Genomic DNA, 8704 nt, shown 5'->3' on the forward strand with positions numbered 1-8704 from the left:
CATACATACATACACACATACATGATGATGATGATACATACATACATACATTATGATGATGACACATACATACATACATACATACATACATGATGATGACACATGCATATGTACATATCTGCATACATGATGATGGTGGTGGTGGTGATGATGATGATACATACATGCATACATACATCATGATGATGATGGCGACGACGACGATAGATAAATACATACATACATGGATGATGATGATGGATCGGATCAAATCTTTGAGCTTTGGTTTGAGCATCAGTATTTAGGTACATGTGCCTCCCTCCCTCCCTTGTTGATTGTACGTGGAAACGTTAGGTACATATACATATATGTGATATCTTCGAGCAATGGAAACTCTTTGAGCAACTCAATTGCAATCCCCAACTCTCCTTGTCCACAATTTCAATACGTTGACATTGGTCTTCCGGATATATGCCCTAGACTCATGTACATATATCAATGTTCCTATCTCACGCGCTACCTGATTATAAATGATTAAAAACCTGCCACCCTAATTATTCCAATACTTTGACATTGGTCTTTTGGATACATGTCCTAGACTCATGTATATCAATGTTCCTATCTCGCGTGCTACCCTGGCTATAGATGTTAAAAACCCTTTCAGCTCTGAAATAAACCCACCACCCTAATGATGTATCGATTGTTTCCTACCTTAGTTATTTGTCAAACTCTTACCCCCGTTCGTTCACCATCTTGCCTTGTGATGACCCAAATAATCCCATCATTGCTCATTTTCTTTGCCAAAGCATTTGAGCTATATCTCGTTCCTTCGTTTGATTGCCCATGCATGTGTTTTGATGGACCAACTTGTAAAGTGGCATCGAATCATTTGAGTACCAGCCTTAATTGTTGTTTTAGTTCGATAAAGAATTTGGCACTAATATTATATTGTCACAAGGAGTGTGGCACAATGATCTTGTTGTTTTAGTTCGATAAAGAATTTAGCACTAATATTATATTTTCACAAGGAGTGAGGCACAATGATCACATGGAAACTTAACAATCTGTTGCATGTATTTAATATAAATATGAATTGTATAATATTGAAACTAATGCAGATCGGTGTAGATCGAGATTGGTTCACTCTTTTACATTTTGCACCTTCATCGAGTTGAAATCTCTTTCCACACGTGTGTTGTTTCATGCACATTGTACCTCTTTTAAAAATGTCCAAATCAATCCAAAATTATCATAACTGGTATGCAAATCAAACCATTGAAGTAATCTCACACACATTTCGCGCCTTGATTTTTAGATGTTAAACCATTTTCTTCGAGTGTTAAAACAATTCATTTTTCATGTGCATTGCTTTACTACCTAGTGGGTTAATATTTCAAATCGTGGGCCAACTTTATGGGGTGTCTTTGACATATGCATCCCTATGATTAACAAAGTGCAAACTAACGGGCATCCGTGGTTGACTTCAATTCTATTGAAATTTAAATTCCAACCTTGTCATTTATGTTTTCAACAAGGGTGACAAACTGACATGTGTTTGATTTTTAATTTGGTTTTTAATAAGCATGAACATCTTTAGTGCTTGGTAAGTTGTGCACACGAATATTAATTACATACACGAATGCGAACATTAACCATCATACAATTTACCACAATCGGGATTTCTACATTGTCATTGGGCGTAATGTTTCGAAAGATGGACCCCATCTTACGATGTGTCTCTAGTCAAACATTAGTATTCATTCCCATATTTGTCACTCTAAAATGATCCTTATGTTCTTTTTATGGAAACACCAATGGTTTCATTACCAATATGATATCTATATCTCTACCAAGTTCAACTCAATTAAAATATATTATATGACATCTTGAACATTTCAAAATAATATCTCAAGTTTCCATAGTAATGAGATCCTACAACAACAACAACATTACAAAGTTGTCAAAGAAAGGGATAGCTATGGGCCCAATTTCGGCTCGAACCGAATTGAATTGTTAAGCCATGGTTTAACGGTTTATCGATTCCAAAAAAATTTAATGGTTTAGTTTGGTTTGGATTTTTAATAAATGGTTTGGTTTCAGTTCGGTCTGGTTCTAAAACTTAGGTTTATCGGTTTATAGGTTAAGTGGTTTTCCCTTTCAAACCCAAACCTTAAAAGTTAATACTAAATGAATTGGATCAAGAGAGTGGGTGTTAACTATGCATTTTTTAGGTCTAGAAAGGAGACATTAATGCATCTTCTTGTCAGCTTGGAATGTGGAAATAAAGTATCATTACAACTCTTCAACTTAATGGTGACTTGGTCATGTTTCCATATTTTATCATTAAACAATAACATAATGCACCGGTTTACATTTAAACAAGGTACATCACTCCCAACATGCATGTTCCCTTGTTTTCTTGATATCCTCTTTCTTTCTTTTGGTGATTGCAATTTGCATTTCATTGTTAATAATATTTCTAATACATTATGTAAACAATTGACATTTAGATTATTCGTTAGGTTCCATCCCCCAAGGATAAATAGTATCAACACTCCACCACTCCATAACCAAGTTATGCTATTGGTGGTGGGAACAACCATACTGGTGGTGCTAAGCATCATTTGGGACTTTCATTTTGTAATGTGAGAAAAGAGGCATTCTTCCAATAGGCAATAAATTTGAGGCATTGCAACACTGCAACATCTGTCTCACCTTTAATTTCCTCATACCGCCCTTTCAAGGTATGCACCATTTGCATCCAGACATACTATACACTTTCCACTAGATGAACAATAGTATTACCAAACACTTTAGAACACCTAACAGTCCAAATAAACCACATTCTGGTGGTGCATAACAGCTCCCATACTTCTTGCATTGCCTTTAACAGATAAGGAGCTTCCATATGACTTCGTTGCACCATCATTATCCTTCCTCTTTGAATTCTAATAATTGTGTCATTTGGACATGCCTCATATGGCCACATCATTTATGCCACTGTAGCCCATACTACCATACCCCACGAAAAACTGTCATCCATAAACATAAAGCCTAGAATTCGAAACACTTGTCTCCAAACTTGTTGTGTGGCATGACATTCCCACAAACAATGTTTCAATGTCTCCATTTGGCAACTACAATAGATGCATGCGGTCGGTCTAGCTGATTGTTGTAGCCATTGGTCGACTGGTAATGTTGTATGCATTACTAGCCATTGGAAGACATTTATTTTCATATCTTGCTTCCATTTCCATATTGTCCTCCAAAACTTTGCTAGGAATTCAGATGTGACCCCTTGATGGGTCCAAAATTGGCTAGCCCGTGGTGTAGTTCTGCGTTGAGCTGCCAAAATGTGTCGTCCAATCTTAACTGAGTACTGAAAAAAACCACACCTTTTTTCCGCACGATCAAACGGATCTTTCCACCAAAATTCTCCCAGATCCCATTGCAACCTTATCAAAGGTTTCTTTTCAAAAACTCTCAATTTCCAATGCTCCTTGACTGCATCAACTTGTGGGTCGATGATCCACTTAGATCCGTCATAAACAAGGACCCTTATTTTAGAGAATGTAGCATATTGCAAGATCCTTGATTGTATCGTTGCTAACAATCAACAACAGTTCGGTTCGGTTTGAGAGGGTCCAAACCAAACTGTTTTGGAACCGAACTGTTTAAAAATATTGAAACCTGAACCAAACCGAACCGAACTGCGAAACTGTTAAACCAAATCGTTAAACATTTTCCAAACCGTTAAACCGTAAAAACCGTTGTTTTGTGGTTCGGTTTCAGTTTTCAACATAGGTCAAATTTTTAATTTTTTAAAATTTTTAAAATTTTTAAGATGTTCCTAAAATGTGAGAATAAGGTCTAAAAATGAAAAGATTGTTTAAAAACAAATTTTAAAATTTTTTAGATTTTTTTAAAAATTGTTACAATTAAAAAAAAAACCGTTAAACCGTTTAAACCGTGGTTTTTGACTGTTGAAACTAAATCGAACCATTTAAAAAAACCCAAACTTGAACCGAACCGAACCTAACCGTTGAAACCGTTAAACCACGGTTTCACGGTTTGATTCAGTTCAAACCGAACTGTTGCCGATTGTTAATCGTTGCTCTACATATAATGCCATCTTCCTCCACATCATAGTCTTGACATCGTCTGCAAGACAAATGTCCCCTTACCCTCACTAGCACTTGAAGCCTCGTAAATGCCCCTTCCCACTTGGGAGGATTAAAGGACCATACCGTAGAGGCTGAGTGCCCCAAAACTGATTGCACCTGGTTCCACATAATCTGCCCCCCTCTGAAGGAAGAAAAAAATTCTGATCTGTCATTTACATGCAAAGTATGAAAGGATTTCCATGCATCAACGAACACTCCTAGCCCTGCATCGAGCTTGGCCCAATCCAATCTCGTACGGGACCCCAACATGTGCCCTGAGGGCAAACATACCAATGGTAGCTTGACGGTAGGGCAACTTTCTTGTAATAATTGTTTATAACTAATGAAAGGATATTTTCTAGGAAAAAAAAACAATTGACATTTAGACCTTCCTTGGCAACAAAAGTAAGGGTGACATGTATGCATTATTAACTCGTGGAATCCAATTAGTTTTACTTATTGATCGTTTAAGTACATGATACTACTCATGCACATTCCCCCTCTTCTGCAAACCTTTCACCACTAGGCTCACTCTTACACATCAACAATTACACTAATTTCACTCATTATTCATGTGTAGGTTGATACACAAAACCCCTCTCATTGTCTTCATGTATGTGGTAACAGTAACAAACCATGCCTTTAATTATCTATAAGGTCCTCAGTATATCCAAATTCTTTTTTCGCCTTGGGCACCACATTTAAAACATCTTGTAACTCACAATTGTATGATATTGTCCCAATAATATTGTGGTATACGTTTGTACCACCTTTTTAGCAAACGCAGGCCTTCATGTTGTGGTGTACCTTTGTGCCACCTTTTTAGTTAGCGCATGCCTTCATGCATTAGTTGGTAGCCAAACCCACCCAAATGGGTATTTCTATATAAGCTATAAATTAAGCATGAAGGAAGAAGGAAGTGGCAAGACAGACTAATTTTGATCCTCTCAATGTGCATTTCACATAATGGTGGAGAAGTGAGGTGCAATCTCAATTGCTAGCCCATTGCCTTGTTCCTCGATAAGGGCGGGGGTAGTTGGTGATGACAACTACCTTAGAAGGATCCATACGGATTCCTTTGCCAGAGATGATGTAGCCAAGGAAACGTAGGTTGATGCATCCCCATCGACACTTCTTCCAATGGAGTTAGGTTTGCTCACCCATCCTAACTTTGTCCAACCGTTTAAGTTGCAAAAAGATGCCTCAAACCAAGGGTTAGGAGTCGTCCTCTTGCAAGCCGATTGCAATGGTCAAGAAACACAGTTGCCTTCATTAGTAGAGCACTTACCCCAACTGAACGAAACCACTCAAGCACCAAGAAGGAACTACTGCGATCATCTTGTCCTTCTAGTGTTTTCACCCCTACCTTCAAGGCGGATAGGTTACAATGGAGACTAACCATCAGCCCTTGCTTTATGTTATCCATAGGGCCCACCCCTTGGGTTGCTTGTTGCGATGGACACTAGCACAAAGGTACACCACAACATGAAGGCATGTGCTTGCTAAAAAGGTGGCACAAAGGTACAAGGTTTATGTTCATCTATGAAATCCCTTATTCCATAGTCATGCCATAACATTGATTGTCCAACAAGTGTGTAACAGTTAAAAGCTTGCAATATTAAATCAATGGGGGAAAACTAGGAATAATTGGTTTACATGGTTTTCTGACTATAAAAGAGATATCTTAGAGTCAAGTAGCCGAAGTAGTAAATCATTAGAAGCTTAACTACATGATAGCTACATGTTGCGTAAACCTACTAAAGTTGTTGAGTGACACAATTATAACAATCAACCAAATAATGGATGAATCATGATGCATACTATTATAATATAGAAATACATTTGTTGTCTCTTTTTCACTACTAAGATTTTAGGTATTGTAACATATTATGTCTTTAAGTGTGTGCATCATGTAGGTTATGGATAACAAAGTAATCACCAATTGTGCATTTCAACATACACAAGCATAACCCTTGAGGGTGGTAGAAGATAGCACATAACAAATATAAACCTCTTTCAATTATATAGTGGTGTGATGAATGAAGGAGATGATTGTCGGGGCTATGCAACTAATACCTACATTGGTCAAGATCACTTCATCTAGCATGGGGGTGGTAACTTGACTAACTCGATGGTAATAAACAAAGTTTGTAGCTTTACGGTAGATGGGACTCTTGCATATTTGGGTGACATGAGATGGTTCTTCAAGGGATTCCACTTTGTTGGTGATTTCTTATTCCCGTTTGGACATAAGACAATGGACCTCACTAGCAAAGTCCAATACCAACTCCTGGTAGGCATATTCAATATTTTCCCTCATCTCGATCACTACACCATAAATTAAAACATAGGTCTCCTCTCCATGTTGAATTCAACCTTCCAATTAACTCAAAGAAGGGGAAGTTCAGCAAAATCTATTTTCCATTCTTGCCAAAATGCTTTTGTGGTCGCTCACAACTAGTCGGCCTATCACCCGCTCATCAATGCTAGAGGCTTGCTCTTTAAGAAGGTTCTCCAATATCACTCTTGTTTTGGGTGCAACTATTTGTGCCAATAGGGTGGCCAACTTTTTGTCAACATTAGTCGTTGATTCAAATGCATCCTGCACAATTCTCCATAGTCTTGGTTCTTGAACAATTATATTGTATACATAAACTATAGTGCCATCAAACATGCAACACAACAAGGTCATGGATTGGACCTATTTAGATGCCCACGCCTTTGTTGGCATGAGAACAATATTGATGGTCATGGCCTCTTTATTGGTTAAGGAGACCTTCCCCCAAAATCTTGGAGTAGGTGCATTCGATTCTATTGTTTCTCCTCCAACACATCAAAATGGGTCCAAACTGAGGTTAGGGAACAATGAGCTACTCCCAATTACCTACTTTTCTATGAACGATTGTCTCTAGTAACTTTCATGACATGTTGTTGTTTCCTTTGCCTTGTCTTGCACACTTACTCAATTTATTAGCCATATTTAGGTCTTCACAAGTATTTCTTAGCACATTGACTTGTCATCACATGTACAAATTCTCACTGGTTGAGGCAGCTTTTCTCCTTGAGTTACCAATCCTTATTTGGCTATCATCTAGTGAACCCTCTTTTGTCCAAAGTGTTTTAACGGTTTCCATCAACCAAGTGGTGATAACTATGGGCCCGATTTCGGCTCAAACCGAACCGTGCTATTAAGCCATGGTTTAACGTTTTATCAGTTCCAATATGTATAATTAAATGGTTTTTTGGTTCAATTATTATTAAATAGTTTGGTTCTAAAACTCAAGTTTATTGGTTTAAATGGTTTCTGGTTAAATTTTTTATGGTTTAATTAATGTTTTTTTATTGATTTAATTAATTTAACTTAAATACTTATTTAATTTAATAGTTTAAATAATGTTTTTTGTTTATTTATTTAATTATTTTAACAAAAATTCTTATTAATTTAATGTATCTTGTTTATTTTATTTTATTGATTAATTTGACTTAAATATTTAGGTTTAAATTTTTTATTAAATGGTTCGGTTTAGTTTTGTCTTTTATCTAAACGATTTGGTTTAAGTGGCTTGAGAGACTATAAACGGTTTGGTTTGGTTAGGTTTCAAACCAAAGAAACCAAATTGAACGGAAATTGAATTGGGCCCATAGTTAGGCGACGAGAGTCTCATATTATGACACAAGGGACGCTTGTAATGTTGTGTGGTTATGTGTAGGTTGTGTTCATCTTTTGGTGACTTTATACTTTAGCCATGATGATTTGTGTCATCCCCTTTGATAGTCGATGCTCCTTGAGCTTTTTGATTATGTAGCACAACTTTGCGCTAATTGTAGTCATCGATGTTGTTAACAATTCATGGAGAGATGTGAAAGTAGATAATTTTTTAGTCATTAACTTTTCGAAGAATGATTAGTAAAGATTATATAACATAACTTTTAGAAGAATGATTAAGTCAAGATATGTCTCAAGAAGACAGGAATAGATGTTTGAATGAAAAATGATTAGTGTATAGATTTGTATAACTATGAAGATTATTTCTTGGAATGTTCAGGGTCTTGGGGGATCCTTAGGTAAACAATATAAAATATGATTTTGGCAGGAGTTACATAAATGTATAATTGGTCAGGTGGACATAGTGATGTTACAAGAACATCATCATGAAAGATGTAATAAAGTCTATGGCTCGCCATTAACTGGAATTTGGGAAATGTATTGGGTTCCAACATATGGATAAACATAGATCCAAGGTGGATTATGTATAGCTATTCGTGACATATGGCAAGTAAATATGTTGGATGTAGGGTGTTGTTAGGAAGAGCACAATATATTATCATTACCTTTTATGCTCTCAATTCTTCTAGAGAATGATTAAAGATGTGGATAGAGTTGCATCGTTCATTGCCAATCGTAGATCATTGGTGTGTAGCAAGAGACTTTAGTATAATTGAGGATCCTGATGATAGGAGTGGTGAAGGTGGAGTAACAATGCATGGTTCAGAATTATCTGCGTGGGGAAAATTTACTATAAGTAGAAGGTTGTTGGATGTCTGGCATTTACCATCCTTTT

Source organism: Azolla caroliniana, unplaced genomic scaffold (assembly GCF_043228905.1).
Source record: "Azolla caroliniana isolate FFs.n. ecotype wild unplaced genomic scaffold, voAzoCaro1.0.p SCAF_12, whole genome shotgun sequence".
Taxonomy (NCBI): Eukaryota; Viridiplantae; Streptophyta; class Polypodiopsida; order Salviniales; family Salviniaceae; genus Azolla; species Azolla caroliniana.